The 21,409-nt window shown below is 39.6% G+C and overlaps 1 protein-coding gene across 8 annotated transcripts in view; it reads right to left on the bottom strand.

Annotated features, from left to right (window-relative positions):
* HTR4 (5-hydroxytryptamine receptor 4) overlaps nucleotides 1-21,409 on the bottom strand; it is a 235,814-nt gene that overhangs the window by 26,392 nt on the left and 188,013 nt on the right. The gene's annotated exons all lie outside the window — the stretch shown is intronic.

Raw genomic sequence — 21,409 nt, 5'->3', positions numbered from 1 at the left:
CTGCTTTCCATTTTGATGCTACAAATCCTTTATCACAGTTTTTAAAGTCAGTTTCCTGAATTGATGGATTTTGTTTAAGCAGCAGGAAGAGACTCTAGCTGGGGTCCTACATGCCTTTGTACAACTTTATCTGGTACACTAGTTGCAGTCCTTTTTGAAATAGCAGCAGGTCTGTCTTAACACATGGGCCTGATGGGCATTTGCCCATGGGACCCACGAGCATAGGGGGCCCATACTAATCTGTGTATGTTAACCCTTCAATGCACCTTGTATCATATAAATACAGCAACATATTTATTACATTTTACTGCATTTTAAAAATAATACTAACATGCAAATATATGTTTAATTTTATCGACCATTTATATTTTTATTCCTGTGAGTAGTTGTTGTAGGAGCTCCAATACACTGCTTTGCCTGCTGCCCATAATATTGTTAAGACGGCCCTGAGTAGCAGGTCTCATTGAGAGTTACTAATGCAACCATCAACACCCCAAGGTTGGATATATGCAATATGATGTACTTGAAAGATGATATAGAATAAGGGCCCCAACCCCTGGGCCCTCGCTCATGGGGGGATGCCACCCATTCAGAACTGGGCCACATAAGCAGTGGGCAAATGCATGAGCTTGCACAGCTCCTCTTGCATGAGTGACATATGTCCTTCACTTATGCAAATGGAGCTGTCAGCATTCTAAATATCATCCAAAATTAAATCAGAGTCCAAGCAGAACTTTCCTCAAACTTCCAATTTATTAAGAGAGACATGTTGGCACATCTGTGGAAAACCTGAATCTGAAAGCTTCCTTTTCCACTCAGTTGAAAGTTAATGATCTTAGCAATAGCAATAGCAGTTAGACTTATATACCGCTTCATAGGGCTTTCAGCCCTCTCTAAGCAGTTTACAGAGTCAGCATATTGCCCCCAACAACAATTTGGGTCCTCATTTTACCCACCTCGGGTCAACCCTGAGCCGGTGAGATTTGAACAGCCGAACTGCAGAACTGCAGTCAGCTGAAGTAGCCTGCAGTGCTGCATTTAACCACTGCGCCACCTCGGCTCTTGCCCCATACCTACAAGTCCATCACATGGTCCAATCTTCCACTGCCACGCTAGCAGTTCCACCCATCCAGTTCTGGTCAGGCTCAGAGATGCAGAGACAAAAGATGACCTTGGGCTTCTAGAAAGGATTTTTTTATTTTGACAACAACACATTCTACTCCTTACTATTCCCCCTCCCAATTCTCAACTAATGAAACAACATAGTAAAATAAGAGAGAGTGTGGCAGGCCAAAGATCTTAAAAGGAACCAGCTGCAGGCCTGATATGAGCAACGTATCCAAGCACACACAGCTGCTACTTCACTGACCCATCCCTTTTCCTCCCCTATTCCCACCACAAAGCCAGAAAAGTCAAAGGCTGCTGATCCAAATTTTTGGGTCCAAACTTTTGGCATGTGTGGGCTGCAATGAGTGAAGAGGAATTGTCCAGAGAAAACCTACATATTCATTGTTTCCTACAGGAATACATACATACATACATACATACATACATACATACATACATACATACATACATACATACACACACACACACACACACACACACACACACCAGTTCTGTTTATAAATCCATTGAAAAGTGTACAATAATGAAACTGATAGGAAACTGACCAGAAGGCTTTTTGGATTTGCCAAAATGTTATTATTCCATTGTCCTCACTAATAAATAATTTCTTCCTGACATTCTTTTGTTATTTCATGACAGTGCATTTTCGTTTAAATGCTTTGCTAAAATCAATCAGAACTGAACTTTTCCAACTATACACACAAGACTTATTGGAATATGTGAGTGCTCAGTAAATATGTACAACTTTTAAACTAATATTTTGGTTCCTGCTGATTAGATAGGTCTCCTTCCTTCCTTCCTTCCTTCCTTCCTTCCTTCCTTCCTTCCTTCCTTCCTTCCTTCCTTCCTTCCTTCCTTCCTTCCAATTATCGCTTTGGACTTAGGACATTGTAATATACAAAACAAAAATACCTATACACAAAATCCAATTATTAAGTATGGTTAATGCATATATCTCTAACGAAAAAGAGAAATCTATAAGGGCTGCCACACTAAGTGTCGCACCTCAGGAAGTGGTGGACTTTTCTTTACTGGAAGGGATGGAGTGGGGGTTTAAACACAGGCTGGGTAATTATTTGTTGGATATAGTTGTTAGAGATATTTGTTGGAGTTGTGGATTTCTACCCTGGTCAGAAATTTGGAGTAGTTAATCTCAAAAGTCCATTCCAAATCTTATATTTTATAATACTTTTTAAAAAAGTATTCTTAAATTAATTTACTGGACCAAATTTTGTTCCATTAAGTAAAGTTTTTAATTTAACAAACATCCTTTTAAACAATAGTAATGTTTATGAAATAATACAACAAACAATTCAAAAAAATTCCCATTTGCACTGTTCCATATAATTACTTCCTAATGGATTTGAAGAAAGAAAATCTCCAACTATTCAATACAAACTAAATGTCTGTTGGATTCTAGGCCTTATTAGCTTATAATAAAGCTTTAGATGCACTAAAAATAATTTGTAGTCCATCAATCATTCTATAGTTGAAAAAACTCTATAGTGAAAGCAAAAACTTTTGTCAACAGTTTGATTTGTCCAAGATAAGTTTCTTTGGCCATAAAGCGCAGAGTCTAGAATGGAATATTTTACTGAGTAAGGTCTGATTCTTTCCCAGAGCTGATATTCCTGCAAAGGTTATGCCTCTAAAATGTCTCTGCTGGAATCTGTGGCTTAAAAGTCATATCTTGCCTTGAGCATTTTTCTTCACACTATAACTGTTGAATGAATCAACACATTAGCAGAAAAACAGTATAGTAAGCTCCGTAGCAGAGCATCTCAAATTGGATCTATTGGGTTGAACTTCTATCAAAGGCAGGATTTAGGATATCCTATGTCAAACTGGAGGCCTATAGGTTGGATGCATCATGCACAGGCCACACCACCTAACAAAGGCAAAAAAAAGTCATGATACATCAAGATATGTCACATGACGCGATCAAGTTTGACACCCGTGATATAGCTCAAAGATTGTCACTAAAATAACAGCTACATCATCTTGATGGAATATCACTCTTTACAATTTGGAAACATTGGCCTCTTTCTTCTTTCTGGAAGTTAAACTGTGGACCAAGAGGTTAAAAGAAAGAAAAGAAAAAAATGTCCTTTGGTTTCATTATAGAAGAGTCTAGAGTGGACGATTTGGTTTCACTATAGAACGGAATAATTAAGGAAAAGTATTTGGATTTTCTAGTTTTCATTCATATGCAATTGCTTATGCATATGAGGGGATTGACTACCAATCTTAAGTAGCATCTCATCTGAAATTCCATTTTGGAATTTCGGAACAAGCGTGATAACACATAAAATTATGCTACTAACAAATATTGGTTACAAATATAGAGAACTATAGATAATTGTATATTTCCATGAAACAAACACGCACACACACACACACACACACACACACACACACACACACACACTACAATTGAGGGTCTGCTTCGCTAGATGATCTTTACTTTAAAAAATTCTAGAACAGTACTATATAGTTATCAACCTGTTTTATTACTGCTAAGAGATAAAAGCCTTCAATTTTGTATCCATGCTGCCCATGCTAGAACCTTAAACACATTCACACATCCAAGGCTCCTACAATATCTTCAAATGTACCACTTCAAATTCCCAATGGACCACTTCAAATTCCACGTTTGACAGAATGGGGTTCACTGTTTTCTCATATTAAACTATTCCTTTATATGCAAAGACATGTTCCGTTTCTAGCAAACAAGCCAAAGAAAAGACTAATTTATGTTGAGATCGCCACCAAAATAATTTTGGTTATCCTGCTATGACTATCATGGGAGCTATTAGCATCTTAATTTGATTTGTGCCATGATTAAATTCCAGCTTCCAAAATTTACACAAGCAATTGAAACTTTATTATCACCAAGACTGCCTTTGGAGTTATATACTTGTCCTTATTTCTAGATCCCTAGAGTGTCTTTTTTTCCTGAGTCAGAATGCTTAACTTTGAGAGACAATTTAGCAATTGTATATAATCATAAAATCTTGCTTACACCACTGACTGAAATGCCATAATAACAAGATTTGAAAGGACTCTATTGTATGCTTCTCACTTGAGGCCCTTAAAGGATCTTCCAAACCCTTATTTAAAATAATGTACATAGTCTTGTCTGAGATGAATATACTCAAAAGATCTGGTCCTTCTTAGTTCCTATAATGGAAAACAGGCAGATTCTTTTTGTGCTCTTTGAAACCACATTCATTCACAGTTGCTGAAAAGAGTTGACAAGGATTCCCCCTGTGCTGAGTACAGAAACATCTAGGATTTTACTGGTTGCCCTAAAACAGGGTGAACATTATTTGATAAAAAAAGAAAAGAAAAGAAAAGGAGGGGAAAATATCCAAAGTGCTCTTAAATCAAAGACCTCTCACATCTTGGTCTTTTCCATTTGGTATCATCCTATACCCACTAGGCAGTCCCAATACAATAATAGAAATAAAGGTTGTCCATCAAAAAATATGAAATTAACTACGATGGCTTAGGACTGAATTTCTTAATTTTTTCAAAATGTCAGAACATTTAACCTATTTCTTTTTAATGAGGAATACCTATGATGCTCTCTCTCTTTTTAAAAAAAGGGATGGGATATTGAAATCAATAGAAATAGACTTTGACATGACCATAATAGGGACCAGAATTTCTGCTGCTAAGCAAGGTAGTTAAGTGAGTTACCCCTATTTTTCAGAGTATAAGATGCTCCAAAATATAAGATACACCTAGCTTTTGGGGAGGAAAACAAGAAAAAAAAATCTGCCTCTGCCTCCCAGCAATTTGCCTCCTTGTAGCAAACAGCCTGTTTCACTTTCAATTTCAGCGCAGCCTGATTAGCACAAGCAACTGATTGTCAATCAGCCTTCCAATGATCAGCTGTTTCAGGGTGAACAGATTGCCATAGCCTATTGCTGCCTCTGTGTGCTCCATTTTTCACCCCTTCCGGGTGGCGGAGATCAGAATGGGCAAAAAATGGGGTCCACAGAGGCAAAAAATGGGATGTGGAGGCTGAAAATGTGGCATACAGAGGCAGCAATAGGCAAACAGCTGAAACAGCTGATGGTTGGAGGGCGATCCAACTGATAATCAGCTGCTTGTGCTAAATAGGTTGTGCTGAAGCTGAAACTGATACAGGCTGTTTGCTGTTTGCTGCAAGAAGGAAAATTTCTGGGAGGCAGAGGCCAAGGGGTGGGGCCTGATGGGTAGGCAGGGCTACATTTGGTGTAGAAGATGCACTCAAATTTTCACCCTCTTTTAGGGGGTGGAAGTGTGTCTTATACTCTGAAAAATACGTATGTCTGGTTTTATGACTTTTTTTCCACAGATGCTAAGAGAATCATTGCAGTTACATGAATTACACACTTGTGAAACAAATCCAATTTCCCCCATTGACTTTGCTTGTTGGAAGCCGGCTGGAAAGACTGAAAATAGTGATCAGGCTGCAACTGTCATATGTACATGTCAGTTGCCAAACACCCAAATTTTGTTCATATAACTATGGGGATGTTATGACAAGGTCTGGTCATAAATCACTTTTTTCAATACTTCAAATGGTCACTGAACAATTTTTTGTAAGTTGGTTGTATGTTTGGCCATGGTTTTTAAAATCTCTTACTTGTTTGTGATTTATGAGCTTGCATATAGCATCATATTTCATCAATGCCTGGAAGAAGATAGTATAATATTCTCTGTTTCAAAAGCTTGATTTTATTGTGCTGAGTGCTGAAAAGAAGAAATGTTCATAAAGATTGTGAGCCAGTATATTCTTCAATGATGTTTCATTTAACAGATCCTTCTCTATGAATTTTCTTCCAAAATCTTTTAATGATTATTTTTTTCTCTGATCATTAAAATGTCATATAAGAGAAAATGAATGCCCATTGGTATGGTATTTATTTATTGGGTAAATGGTTTGTATGAATCCCAACTATTCTTCTCTTGGAACTTGGGATCAATTTATGGAATACTTTCACGTTATTTGAGAAGCACTGGCTGGTTGTAGGACATAATTTAAGAAAGTCGGCCTTAGGATGGGTAATTTTAATGTTAATTAAAACATTACTATGCAGCTAATTTTCATGCCTGCAAGAAATCATGAAGTGGCACTTCACAGAGGTTCAAAGGAGAGCAGAAAAGTCATTACATAAACTGTGAATTAAAATGGGGGTGATTTTTATGTAATTATATTGGCTTTTACATTTCTTCCTTCTTGACTAATTCATCTGTTTTCTGCCTTTGATTTTATATTGTCAGCTTCTTAGCTCCATTGCTGTGGATATGTATACACATGTATGTGCATGAAAAAAGTGGGGATTGCAGCATTTTGATTAGTAACCTATTCAAAACACTCTGACTTTTGAACTGACCTCACATCTCCTCTTCCATATAGTTGGTCTGCTAGGACAGAGGAAGATACTATGCTCCTCTTGTTTTTAGACTAAGTCACAAAAGAGGTTGAACAATCTTTTCTATCACCATCATAATCCATTCCAAGTTGCAAGAAATGATGTAGGTAGAGCAATAAGAAAAAAATGTGCTATGGAAAACATTACACCCTAAGTTGTACAGGAAGTTCTCAAATTACAACCACAACTGGGCCCAAAGTTTATGTTGCTAAGTAAGACATTAAGTAATTTTGTTCCATTTTACAACCTTCCTTGCCACAATTGTTAAGTGAATGGCAGTTGGTCTTACCTGAACTGCTATTTGGGGGGCTGGGACAGGCACGCCCATTTGGCCACAAGACTGGGATGAAGCTGAAGACACGCCTCTGTGCTCCACCCTTTCTTCTCCACTTCATCAAAGTGAGCTCTCCTCAGACCTGAAAACAAGGCACAAAGGAGAACTCCCATCACCCCAGCTATCATACTACCTAGGGCAGGAACTGGAGCCTCCTGTCCCAGCCCCGAAAATAGCAGTTCAGGTAAGACCAACTGCCATTTTCCGGAGCGAGGGACAGAAGGCTTCAGTGGATGGGACCTACCAAAGCTAAGTCCCATGGGCAGGGAACTCATGCTCTGCAATAACTTGCTATAGCACCCTGTGCCCAAATGCTGCATCAGCTGATGCAAATGCATCCAACCTGTAATGTCGAATAAACGGCGATGGGGATTCCCGTGTAGCCGCTCTGCAAATGTCCTCTATGGGGGCTTGGGAGGCTCAAGCCGCTGAGGTGGCAGAGCTGCTCGAGTGTGCCATGATGCCGGCTGGCACCAACAACCTCTGTGATTTGTATGTTAGGGATATGGCTAAGCGGATCCACCAGCTAATGGTGGAAGGCATTACCCTGCTACCCAGAGACAATGGTTGGAAAGATAGGAAGAGTGCCTCTGACCTCCGGAAGGAGGCCGTCCAATTCAGGTAAATATGCAGGGCCCATCTGACATCCAACCGGTGCCACTGCTGTTCCCGTTCCCTAGCCGGATTAGGGCAGAAATCGGGGAAAACAAGCTCCTGGGAATAGTGAAATATGGAATTCACCTTAGGAAGGAAGGCTGGGTCCAACCTCAACACAACCCTGTTGTTGTGGAACATGCACAAGTCTTCCCTAGAGAAGAGTGATCCTAGCTCTGACACCCTCCTAGCCGACATGATGGTGACTAGGAATACCACCTTAAGGGTTAGGTGTTTCAGGCTAACCATTCTCAATGGCTCAAAGGGCTCCTCCATGGGAAGATTCCACATGGGGAATTTATGCACCACTGGGGAGGGCAGGTTGGAGACCCCCCGAAGGAACTTCTTCACAACAGGAAGTTGGGTGAGAGGAACTGGGCCCTTGCCCGGGAGGATCATGGCAAGGGCGGCTAGTTGCCTGTGCATAGTCCCCTGGGCAAGACTTTTGTCTAAGCCATCCTGGATGAATTCCAGGACCTGCGGTACCCAGGCTCTGGTGGGCCCAATCCATTTTGCCTGGCACCAGGAAATGAAAGCCACCCATGTAGAGTCATAGATCCTTGAGGTAGCATTTCTGCCAGAGGCCTCTATGGTTCTAATCACCCGCAGAGAAAATTGAACTCCCTTTAGGTGCTCCCGCTCAATCTCCACATGGCTAGTTGCAGCCAGTGTGGTTCTGTGTGCATTAGCCTCCCTTGGTGCAGCTTTATTTCCCCCTCCAGTATCCGCCATGGAGGCTGGACTGATAAGATCTTGAGATCCGCGAACCAGGGTCTCCTCAGCCAGTGAGGAGCAACCAGGATCAGCTCTGCCTGGTCCCTGCCTAGCTTCTGAACTATCCCGGGAAGGAGAGGGAGGGGAGGAAAAGCGTACAGAAGTCACCTTGGCCATCTTGCGCAAAGGGCTTTGACTCCTTCCATTCCCCAAACTGGGAACTGAGAGAATAACCGCGGAAGCTGGGTGTTGGCTGGAGTGGCAAAGAGGTCCACTACTGGCCATCCGAACCTCTGGCAGATGCTCTGGAACAGGTCCTGGGACAGGCTCCACTCTCCATTGTCCACCATCTCTCAACTGAGCCAGTCGGCCTGATGGTTGTCGTTCCCCATGATGTGCTCCACCCAGATCGACCATAGATGTCTCTCTGCCCAGCTGCCCAGCGACATCATTTCGGTGTGCAGTGCCCTGGAATGCATGCCACCCTGCCAATTGATGTGGGCCTTGGCCGCCACATTGTTGGTGAGTACCAGGACGTGATGACATTCGACAGCAGTCCGGAAATATCGAAATGCCAGATGGATCGCCTGGAGCTCCAGCCAGTTGATGTTGTGTCTGAGCTCCTTTCAGGATCACTGGCCCTACTCCAACTGGGAACCCAGGGTCACCCCCCCCCCCAGTCAAACAGGCTGGCATCCATGGTGAGAACCAAGCGGTTCTGGTCCCTGAACTCTCACCCCTTGAGCAAAGCTGGGGACAGTCACCACTTGAGAGAAATCCGTACCTGAGGGGCGGCCTCGACCTTGGCCAGTGAACTGCTGGTATTGGCTCTCTGGAACAGTCACCACTGCAGAGTCCTGGCATGCAACTGTGCCCACAGTACTACCTCAATGCAGGATATGAGTTTCCCCAACAAGCTGGATAAAAAGCTATGGGAACATAATGGTCCCTAAGGACCTGCTTAATCATCTTAACCAAACTGGCCCTGCGGTCCAGGGAGAGAAAAACTTTTACTGCGCGGGAGTCTATGACCGTCCCTAAATAGAGAATTCTAGTTGATGGGGTGACGGAACTCTTTTCGAAGTTGATGGAGAACCCCAGCCCCTGAAGGGCCCCTGAAGGGCCCCTGAAGGGTGTCCACGACCTGCCAGAGGTCTGCCCTTGTCTGACCCGGGGATGCCCCCTAGATGAGGACATCATCCAGGTAGCAATGTAGCCTAATGGGAAAGCCCCTTAGGTAGGCTGCCACCACCGCCAGTACCTTGATGAATGACCTAGGTGCAGAGGATAACCCAAAGGGAAGGGTATTTGAAGTGGTGGCCCAGGTAGGAGAACCGCAGATACTACCTATGGCGTGGGAGGATGGGAATATGGAGATAAGCCTCCGTGAGATCTATAGAAGCTATGTAATCCCTCTCCTGCTAGAATGGATTTAAGCGAGGCCATCTTGAACCTGAAGTACACAAGATGTTGGGTCGAGAATAGCTCTCCAGCCCCCCGAAGCTTTTGGCATGAGGAACAGATTTGAGTAGAACCCCTGGCCCACCTTGTCTGAGGGGACCGGTTCTATCGCAGCGATGTCAAGCAGATGCTTAATGGCCTGACGCATCTGCCTGCGTTTTTAGAGTTTGCGATGGGGGAAATGTGCGAAAGTGTTTGGGGGGGATGGAGAGGAACTCTAGCCAAAGCCCATGTGAGACAGTGCTGATTACCCAGGCGTCAGAGGAAATTCTTGCCCAGGCCTCGGAGAAGAGAGCTAGGAGACTGCCAATGGGTGGGGTCGGGTTTGACCTATTTGCAGTAGGGGCGCCCACCTCCCTCTCGAAAAGGCTGCTCACTCTGAGGCTGGAAGTGGGATCTGTCCCTACTGAAGTTGCGGTCAAATGTCCTCTCTGACCTGGGAAAAGAGTACCTGTTCTGCTAAGCCTCCTGTTCCGGGGGCCTGTACGAGGGCTTGTGGGGTTGACCTTTGTTCCGCCTTCTTCGCTGAGGTGGGTAAGACTTTTTTCTTGTTTTTGTTCTCCACAAGGAGCGGTTCCAGGGCTGCCCCGAAGTAGGAGTCCCCCGTGTAGTCGGCCTATGCCAGCTGCCATTTGGACTTGCTGTCCGCCTGCCACCCCCTGAGCCAGAGGAGGCGACGGGTGGTCACAGATGACGCCATAGCCCTAGAAGCAAACTTCATCGCATTTAGTGTGGCATCAGCGAAAAACTGCGCCACTGCCACTAACTTGTTCAAATCCTTATGCAGTCGTACTTCCTCTGGAGAAATGCATTCCTGGATCTTCTCGATCCACAGGATCGCCATGCGATTGAAGAATGAAGCCAATGCTGCTGCGTTGATGGTCCAGGCCACTGACTGGAATGTTTTTCTCAGAGTCATCTCTGCCTTCCTGTCATCTGCCTTAAGGTTGTCTGTGACGTCCTTGTTCACCAGGGATGCAGGCGACACCAGGACCACCACAGGTGGGTCCACGGCTGGTAACTGTAATGCTTGGGAAAAATCTGGTTCAACGTTATAAAAATGTCTGTCATTACTGCCAGGGTTTGGGAAGGCAGTGGGCTTTTCCTATTGCTTCTTGACTACTTCCAGGAAGAGGTGAGGGGCAGGAATATCCTTCTTCACCATCTTGGGTTCAGAAAAGACTGGGCCCTGGGGCTTTTTTGCTGCAGGCCCATCTGAGGAGCCTTCCTTAGCCCACTCCCTAGCTCCATCTATCCCCCCTCCTCTTCTACCTGTCTCATCTAATTTATTATAGAGCAAGAAGGAAACAGCCAGATAGAATCACTCCTGATTTTGAGACAGTTGACTTTCTACATCATACTTTTCTATCAAAGTAGCCCAAATGCCCATTTTTTTAAGGCTTAACGGGTACCCTGCTTCAACCAACATGGTTTGTTTACATCATAGGTGTGCAAGGAATACATGCATAGAAAGTGAAATTTAAGTTTAATGGCCATAACTAAAGTTGATTTGGGATGCAATGGGTAAAAGTTATCCTTTAGTCCTATTAGCACAATGATATCATTGAAGATATTATATACTCTTTAATTGAGTGGTATAATGGACACTCCCTGTTGATGCATTAACAGAGGTTCCACCTTAAATGGAATAAGCTTGTATATGCAACACAAAGCACTACCTTCTGTCACCATCATTATTTCCAAGAATAACTTTTGGCTGCGTAAGTATTGTATATGTTTTCTTAGTGATTTCCACGTCCCAAGAAACAGGATGAGCAACAGAAACATGAGTCATTGTCAAAGATTACTGCTGATATTGGCCATAATAGGAGTAAAAATGCCTTCCAAATGACTACAGTAAATCTATTATCAGTAAATCAGTCTATTATAAAGTCTGGTGTACTTACTCATGATGTACACTTAGCCATAAGATTGCAATGTATTCCTTTGCTGTGTATTAAGCCTTGGTTTGGTTAATAAGATTTACTCAGTAAATCCATGGTTGGCTGGATTTGCACCACATGCCAAGCCAACATCAAATAAACTTTAGTATGGGGAAAATTATTTTTTCCAATTTTAAGTGTCAGAAGAATAGATTAGAATGAACCAAGTATGGTTATATCCACACAAGGTCTATGACAACTCACCATGGACAACTTGCTGTGGCTAACTCACCATGGCTAACTTGTCACAGTCAACTTGCCACAGCCAATTTACTGTGGGACAAGTGTTACATTAATACCAAAGAAATTGTGGAATGGAATCATTAAATAAAGGATGCAAAGGGAGGGACAGAATGAAATGTGAATGACAAAAATTTAAATATTTTTTATTTATTTTAAATGATTAAATTGAATTGTTAAATTGTCTTGCAGTGAATTGGCCATAGTGTGTTTACTCATGGCAAATTAGCCATGGTGCGTTAGCTGTGGCGACTTGTCCCATTCCAATAAACACAACCATATATAAACATCTGTACAATGCTTTTCCTTCAATTTGAGGCAGAGTTTATGTTTGGCAGAATAATATGCTCAGGGAAGCTTGTATAACTAATCTAAAAACAATGTTTTGGTGTTAACAATCAGTACATTTAACATGGTACAATCTTTGATAGTGTGAAAGGCATTCCAACTTGCCTACACTTAATGCTTCCTGTTTTACAAAGCAAAAATGCTTGCCAAGTTTCAGCAATCAAAGATTTTAGAATAAATATCTCTTAGGCACAACATTTGCTGCCAACAAAGCATTTTCTGTGAAGTTCATGATTAAACAGAGCAGTCAAAGATTTAGAACCAATTAGTACATTACAACAGTTTCTTGTAGAAAATTATCTTTCATGCCCACTAAAGTGCATTAGACACCACTTGTGTTAAAGTGTTTTCTTTAACAGAGAGAATCTGGGTTGATCTAAGGCGATAGCAGTAGGAATCTGAAGCTTAGAATCATAATACCAACATATTTACTTTTTAAGAACCTGTTCTAGAATGGATATTGTAACATTTGGAGAATGTTTGATTCTTTAAACAACTGATAAAAGAAGAAGAAAAATTCACTGTCATATGTGATAAGAGAGCACTTTCTTGCTCCGAAGTGGCCTGTATAAAAATCAATGCTTAAAAGCTCAAGAAGACATAGTCCATAGCCTGCTTTCATGCAGGGTGACCAGGAACAAATGTTAGAAATCACCCATTGTATCTACCTTTCTTTTCCTTTCAAAGTTACAACAACAAACTTTCTCTTTTAAGATTAAGATTTTTAAAAAATCTATAAGAGAAGAGAAGCAACAGGTTTCTTATCACCAATGTTGATAAGAAACAGTGAGAGAAGCCATTTGTGATAAAACCAATTCTTTATGGAAAAAGAATAGTCAGATAATTTTTGGCTTGAGATCATTAGCATAATCCTCATGCTTATTTTTTATAAACTTCAATTTTTCAGAACATCATGAAGGATGAGGGTTGGGGATTAAGCCCAAAAAGAGATGAGGAAGTTTTAAATATGTCTCCAGTTAAAGGAATTGTATTTGTGGGCTTCCATTTCTTTCAGTGGAAGAAAAACAGAAAAATATGATGGATTTTACCCCTTGCCTAATATGTCTAAGATTTTATGCCAGTCAGTAATCAAAATAAAGAGATTTGACTGGTCTAAACTCCACAGAATCCCGTGCTCTCTCTGAACTAAAAGATCAGCAGTAGTAACCAAAACATATTACAGTACAGTATGCTATTATGTTCTCCCAAGCAAGATTTGATTTGCATATTTGGAAAGTACCACATATTACTATCTTTCTGCACAAATCTTTTCTTTTAGCTAACCTTCAATATGATAGCTACTTACTATACTACAATAATGTCATCTTTATGCCACAAAGAAGAAGCAATGGATGAAAACTAATCAACTAATCTACCTGAAGGTAAGACAAGAAGCAATGGATGAAAACTAATCAAGGAGAGACACAACCTACAACTAAGGAGAAATTTCCTGACAGTTAGAACAGTTAATCAGTGGAATGATTTTCCCCAGAAGATCTTGGTGCTCCAATACTGGAAGTTTTTAAGAAGAGATTGAAGAAACCTGTTGTTTAAAGTAGTATAAGGTTTCCTGCATTAACAGGAGGATTAGAAGACCTCCAATGGTCCCCTCCAATTCTGTTATTCTATTCATCCCTTTTAATGGAAGCTAAAATCACCATTAATGTGGAACAATTCTTTTTCATCATCTGAAAATTTTGAAATAATCTTGTATATGAGTCGCGGTGGCACAATGGTTACTATAGGCTACTTCTACTGCCGGCTGGCTGCCTGTAATTTGGCAGTTTGAACCTAATCAGGCTCAAGGTTGACTCAACTTTCCATCCTTCCAAGGTTGGTAAAATGAGGAGCCAGATTGCTAGGGGTAATATGATGGCTCTGTAAACTGCTTAGAGAGGGCTGTAAAGCACTGTGAAGGAGTATATAAGTGCTATTGCTATTGCTATATGACATCAGTATATTCTGTGGGTAAATGCCCAAGAATTTAGCAATCCTCTGGCAGCTGAGATTAATATTATGATCACAGGCTAAGTTTTTATTGCTACCATAAGAAAAGGAATTTAATTATAATAAATTATTTTTGTTTCAGTGTTGCATATTTAATGTGCATATATCTTCTATAAACTCTGCTGAATTTGCAGCATATGAACAAAATACATTCACATATAGATTAGTCTTCTTACTGCTGAATAATTCTGTTCTTAATTGTTTTAGAATTGAAGTACAATATGAATTCCTCTTGTAATTTAGTTTTCTCCATTACCAGATTCTACTATCCATAATTCAGTAGCAGATTTCCTACTAAAATACTTGATAAATTGTACATTTTGAATTTCAGAAAGTATGCTCAATAAATTAATTTGTACGATAATTTTTGAAATCTTAATCTTAGCTTTCAGTAACAATGTGTGTTACTGCACAAATTGTTCCAGCATGTATTTGCATGAATCCATTTGCCCTAGGTAAATTTTAAAGCTAATGTATCTTAAAGCCAATGTTCAGACTTCTGCTTTGTTCATTCCCATTCTTTGTTATAAATCATTTTCCCTAATTAGATCTAATTAAGTATTTCACAAAATCTCTTTATCTCCGTCTTTTCCCCCCCATTTTATTGTAGTAATACTTTGTTCTATCTTTAGGCATTACACTTTACACTTTACACAATATTTTAATTCATCCAGTAACAAAGAGGTTAATTGGTTCTCAGGGTATAGAAAGAAACAAGGTAAGAGCTAATGTGTTCATCGTTTTGGTCTTAAATAACTGGCATTTATGTTTCCATAGTTACTGTTCTTCATAGAGAAGATGTTTCATAGACATAGGTAGATGACAATGCATAAATCTTACAGATTGCATTTATGTTGCAAGCATTTAATGACACACATTTTATAACACATTTTATTTTGGTATTTGTTTGGTACCATATTGTTTACCAACCCAAATGCATGGAGCAATTTTCTTTCTGCAGAAAACCAACATGCTTCTCTCATAGAACAAAAACAAATGGACTGGAGGACCCAAAACAATTCACGTGTATGCATACATCCAGGATTAATAACCAATTAATACCCATTACTGGAGATAACTGCTCTTGTCTCCTACATAATTTCATATTCTCTACATATAAGGTCAAACATTTTCCAGGTTTCTGATCAATTTGACTGAATGTATGGAAACAAAGGCATTGTAGTTTGATTCATATATCACTGCTTAAGGAAGCAGTTATCTATCTCAAGAAGTCATTGTTGGATTCATTTTCAAGATTTCCTAAGGAAGCTTTCTAAGAAGGTAGCTGGACTGCAATTTCAGATGAATCTGGAAAAAGCATATTATGGCATCTCTTTAACATGCGTTTCAGACCTGGGTACAGTACTAAGATAGTATTGAATGTTGATAATGCATGCTGAGACAAGGAAGAAGGCTTGTCCCTGGCTTTTCTTACTTTCTTAGCAGCTTTTGGTACCATTAATGACGATATCCTTCTGGACAGGCTTAAATAGTTGGGAGTAGGAGATATAGTGTTGTGCTGTCTCTCCTTGTTCCTTATGCTCAATTCTCTCCCCATTCCTATTTAACTTGTAGATCAAAGGTGTCAAACTTGTGACCTGTGAGCTGGATGCATCATGTGTTGGCCACCCCCACCCCCATTTTAGTGATGGGGAAAAAGTTGCTATACATCACATGATGATGCATCATTGCGGGTTTCACATCCGTTCTAGATGAAGCCGGATAAGATCATTCTCAAATGCTGTGGTGTCAATAGTATGACACCATGCACCTTAATACCCCCCTATAACACTGCTAACACATGAGCTGTGCAGTTTGCCAATGGACTTCCAGGTGCCTATTCTTGATGATTGGCTGTCTACTGAGGTTTTAGAGTATAATTAATTCATCACAGATACTGTAGCTATAAATATTTTCATCTTGACAATTAACATAGTTTAGCACTACTATTCTTTCAAACCTTAAGAGCATTCTGCAGAAAGTTATCGAAAGTTGCAGGCCTGATCAGTATAAAATCTGTCAGAAAGAGACAGTTACAGAAAATACTTTTTAGTGCTGCTGAGTTTCAGAATTGTATTTCCTTTTTTAACAGAAGCAGCTAACACTGATCAATATTAAATCAGAAACTTGAACATTGTTTCAAGGCAATGCTCAGGTTTAATAGAACAAGTCAGTACTCTAATGATCAGATAGATTGCTTTTTGATTGCACAAGGACAGATTATTTAAACAGAAATAACAGAAGAATAAATATATAAAAACAAAGTAGAAGATAAACAACTTCTAATAAAACATACATCAAAAGATTATTTTAAAAAATAATAATGCATTCTTCCCATTTATTTCATTTATTGTCCCAGCTGCTAAATAATGTCTAAATATTTACAAAATACTTTGAATATTAAGAACTGAAGATTATTAATATATCTGTTTAAGTTATGCCATCTGTTTCTAATTTGCCTTTTAATGGCAATTCCTTTTGTAAAACCCATATTCCAAATCTCTGAATTGCTGTGTAATATGTTATGTATAAGGAACCATTCCTGCTTGAACTTACTTAAGCTTGTATTATGAATATGTACTGACAGTTTCACCATTGTTGCATTTGCTCCAATTTTGGTCTTTCAATCTTATCTTGTTGGCAACAATAGAGAAAAGACTTGCTGGCCATTTGCCAACCTCATTTGTTATTACAGGTCTTACTTGCTCAACAAAACAACAAATTAAAACTACAATATTTAGACCCAAAAAGAATTCTTGAGAAAAACACTGACTTAAGAAGAATATTTAGATGACAGGAGATGTTTACGACATGTTAATTTCTTTGATGCATAATATGGTAAGAAGAAAAGTTTAGATCAGTAAGGGCTGTATCTACATACATCAATGATTTGGTCAAGAGGATAGATGGGGAACTCATCAAATTTGCAGACAACACCAAGCTAGCAGGAATAGTCAACACTCCAGCAGATAGGCTTAAGATACAGAAATATCTTGAACACTGAGTGCTATCTAACAAAATGAAATTCACCACGTGAAAAAAATAAGGTTCTACATTTAGGCAAGAAAAACAAAATACACAGGTACAGTATATATAGTATTTTGCAAATTAGAAGTAACTGTGAAAGGGATCTTGGAGTCCTAGTCATTTAAATATGAGTCAGCAATGTGCTGCAGCTGCCAAAAAAAAAGCCCACACAGTTGTAGGCTGCATAAACAGAGGGAAAAAATCAAGATCATGTAAAGTATTTATTACACTTTATAATGCCTTGGTAAGGCCACACTTGGAATACTGCATCCAGTTCTGGTCACCATGATGTAAAAAAGATGTGACTTTACAAAGAGTGCAAAGAACAACAAAGATGATTAGGCGAAAACAAATAAAGAATGGTTGCAGGAACTGGGTATGTCTAGTCTGATGAAAAGAAGGCCTAGGGGTGACATGATAGCAGTGTTCCAATATCTCAGGGGCTGCCCAAAAAAAGAGGGAATCAAGCTATTTTCCAAAGCACCTGAACGCAGAACAAGAAGCAATGGGTGGAAACTAATCAAGGAGAGACACAACCTACAACTAAGGAGAAATTTCCTGACAGTTAGAACAGTTAATCAGTGGAACAACTTGCCTCAACTTTACAACCTAGAGGTTGTAAATGCTCCAACTCTGGAAGTTTTAAAGAAGAGATTAGATAATCATTTGTCTGAAGTGGTGTACGATGTCCTGCTTAAGCAGGGAGTTGCACTCGAAGACTTCCAAGCTGTCTTCCAACTCTGTTATTCTATTCTACAGTACAGGTAGTCCTCGATTTATGACTACAATTGAGCTCAAAATTTATGTTGTTAAGTGAGAAATTTAAGTAAGTTTTGCACCATTTTATGACTTTTCTTTCCACATTTGTTAAGTAAACCACTGCAGTTGTTAAATGAGTAACATAGTTGCTAAATGAATCTGGCTACCCCATTGACTTTGCTTGTCAGAAGGTTGCAAAAGGTGATCACATGACCCTAGGACACTGCAACTGTCATAAATGCGAACCAGTTGCCATGCATCTGAATGTAAATAACATGACCATGGGGATGCTGCAATGGTCACTTTTCTCAATGCTTTTGTAACTTTGAAGGGTCACTAAATGAACTGTTGTAAGTTGAGGACCACCTGCATGAAATGGATTTTACATCCTCCTGGTTTCCTTATGAATGGTCCACACTACCCAAACAACCACAGTAGGACAACCTTAAAGAACAATATATTTATTACTAAGTTTTGTGAATAACAATCTACAATCTTCCAAAATGTATGCAATAATCTACTGGTTTTTAAGATGCTTCAAGAGTCTTTGTATATTTAGTCCAAAACATCAGTAGGGTTGCTTTACTAGAAACTACTACAATGAAAGAAATGACACAATATTTTCTACTCCAACTGATGACGATTCTACATACTCTCAGTCATACTGCACTTTCCCTCCTTGATTGCCTTTTTAGAACTACAGTTGCTAGAATTGAACCTGGTACTGTTTGCATGTAAAATCTGTATTTTCCCTACAGCAACTCTGTGTAGTAGATTGGCTGAGTGTGTGTGACTGGCTCAAAGTCACACCACTGGTTTTCACACATAAGGCAGGACTTGAACTCATGGTCTTCTGCTTTCTAGCCTGGTGCCTTAACTATTAGACTATAGTGGTTTTCTCATGTTCTTTCACTTTACCATTTCATTTCATAGAACTAAAAGAGCCAGTAGATTTACTCATCGTGATCAGATCTTTTTCAAGCCCTGAAGCCTCACTTGAAAATTTCTATCCTACTTTTTCAATGTTAAGTTAATATTGTTTCTTTAGCTTCTCTATTTCTACTTCAGAGTATATTAAAACTTTGGGCTTTATCAAATTACAATCCTTGAAATGACACTTCCCAATCTAAACTTAAAAAAATATATATTTCAAAATATACTTTATATCATGATAGTGCTTACATTTACTTTCAATGTAATGAGCATTTCTATCCATTGAAAGTTTTATTTGTTCTGTCTAGTCTCTGTATTCAAAAGAACTTTTTAATTTTCAATAGTTCTTTCTGTGTTTGCAGCACAGATTATGGGTATTGTTATTCACTAGGGTAAACAGACAGAAGAATAGATTTGGTCCATTGCTTTATTGAAAAGAATTATCTCACACGTTTGCACATACACATACACAAAAATGAAATAGATTACCCCATGGACACTGTAGTTCCTACAGACTGTCTCCTGCGATTTTCTTCTTGCTGCTGTTCTTTCCATGGATCAGAACATATGTATTTGTCTAATAAACACACTGTAGCAGCCTTGCAGTTTGTTTAAACAAATGAGACATCCTTGGAGTATTTCCTCTGAGGTTTAATGGAGTATTCCGTCCCACTTCAGGATTCCACATTATTTAGGAAGATAATCCAGTTAGCCCAAGACCCTTATACATTTAAATGCTGTTTTTTCAGTACATACGGCAGTACCATTCAAAGAGCTATGACAATGATACTGTTTATAGCTCTGAAAATGGCGCTGCCATCTGCACCACGATTCACCAGGAAGACAGAGCTCAAGCAGATGGACAATCCTTTAGTCTGCTGCTCTAGCACATTAAAGGTTTAGCTACTGATATAAACACACTAGTCTCCCCTTAACCAGACTGGAAACAAAAACAAAAACAAACAAGCACAGCATTGCGTGGATTGCAGGAACCGACATATTTCCGACTCCATGAGGAAGTTTAGCGTCCAAATTTCAGCGAGTGGAGAAATTTCCATTCTGGCTGTCACATTGCAGAATCACAAGGCTGAATAATTTCTTATCTATTTCCACTGGTAATCGTTTGTGTGAGCATTCTGATGGAGAAACAGTTCTCTTCAAGTACACTTCAATGGAAAAGATATATTGATTTGTCTACTGTTCTCTTGAGAGGCATGCTCCACTTCTTTATCATTTCAATGCTTCAGTAAATACAAGATATTCATTTTGCATAATAATGTGTGATTCTACCCTGCTCCCACTTTTCCACTTTACAGAAATCATCAGGAGTTTATTTTTATTTATTTATGATAAGAGCAAACAAGATACTAAACAGATCAGACCCAGAAAAGCTATCAGAGAAGAAAAATACCCTCCCACCACCCCTGACTTTGTCCCTGAACATCAGAACCAGAATCTCATTTGGCCAGTTGACTCTCAATCCATATTTAGTCAGGAGGCAAGGAGACAGGAATATGCAGTTGTATTGGGAAGTATCTGTTGCAGAATGATCTACTTGGGAATTGGTTGGTGCATTCAGTAACCTGGTTTGGGATAAAGAGCCAAGGTGGCGCAGTGGTTAAATGCAGCACTGCAGGCTACTGCTAGATCAGCAGTTCAGCGGTTCAAATCTCACCGGCTCAGGGTTGACTCAGCCTTCCATCCTTCCGAGGTGGGTAAAATGAGGACCCAGATTGTTGGGGGCAATATGCTGACTCTCTGTAAACCGCTTAGAGAGGGCTGAAAGCCCTATGAAGCGGTATATAAGTCTACTGCTATTGCTATTGCTATAAACAGTCAGAAATGCTGTGAAAATTGGGGGAATCTTTTATGAATGCTGTATGATGCTGACACCTCTTTGGAAATCTCAACTTTTGTCTGGAACTAGAAACATATATTACGTTGCTGTTGATCCTTGGTTGCTGGTAAGGCTTCCATGTAATTTGAATTTGGACTGGATTAAAACTATGGCCTTAATCTAAGAAAATGCTTTTCTTCCTGCTAACCAACAACTTTGAACAATTTGCTACCAGGATCCAGCTTCATAAGCAAGGGTGCAAGGGTAAATATTAGAACTGTTTATAGGTCACAAAGTTCTTTTTTTTTATTCAGAAAATGTCCCAGTTCATGACCATGACTGATTTGAAAATTTTGAAATTCAACTTGTATCAGAATCTCTGTATTTTCCATTTTCTATCTATAGACTTCAATACTAGATGTACATCAGGTCCTAGTCCAGAGATAAGACAGCATGTTCCATCAAGATCAATTTATTTATTTGATTAGTCCTAATGGACAGAATATTGCTGAACTAAAGCTATAACATTCTAACTTACTAGATATATCCTGAAAGATTCTAGGGTAGAGTTACACTGAACCTCTTCCTCCCCCCCTTC

Source organism: Thamnophis sirtalis, unplaced genomic scaffold (genome assembly GCF_051295495.1).
Source record: "Thamnophis sirtalis isolate CommonGarterSnake01/CBP01778 unplaced genomic scaffold, rThaSir2_p1.2 scaffold_3, whole genome shotgun sequence".
NCBI lineage: Eukaryota > Metazoa > Chordata > Lepidosauria > Squamata > Natricidae > Thamnophis > Thamnophis sirtalis.
The sequence above is the reverse complement of the archived record's forward strand: the minus strand, read 5'-3'. Positions and strand labels throughout refer to the sequence as shown.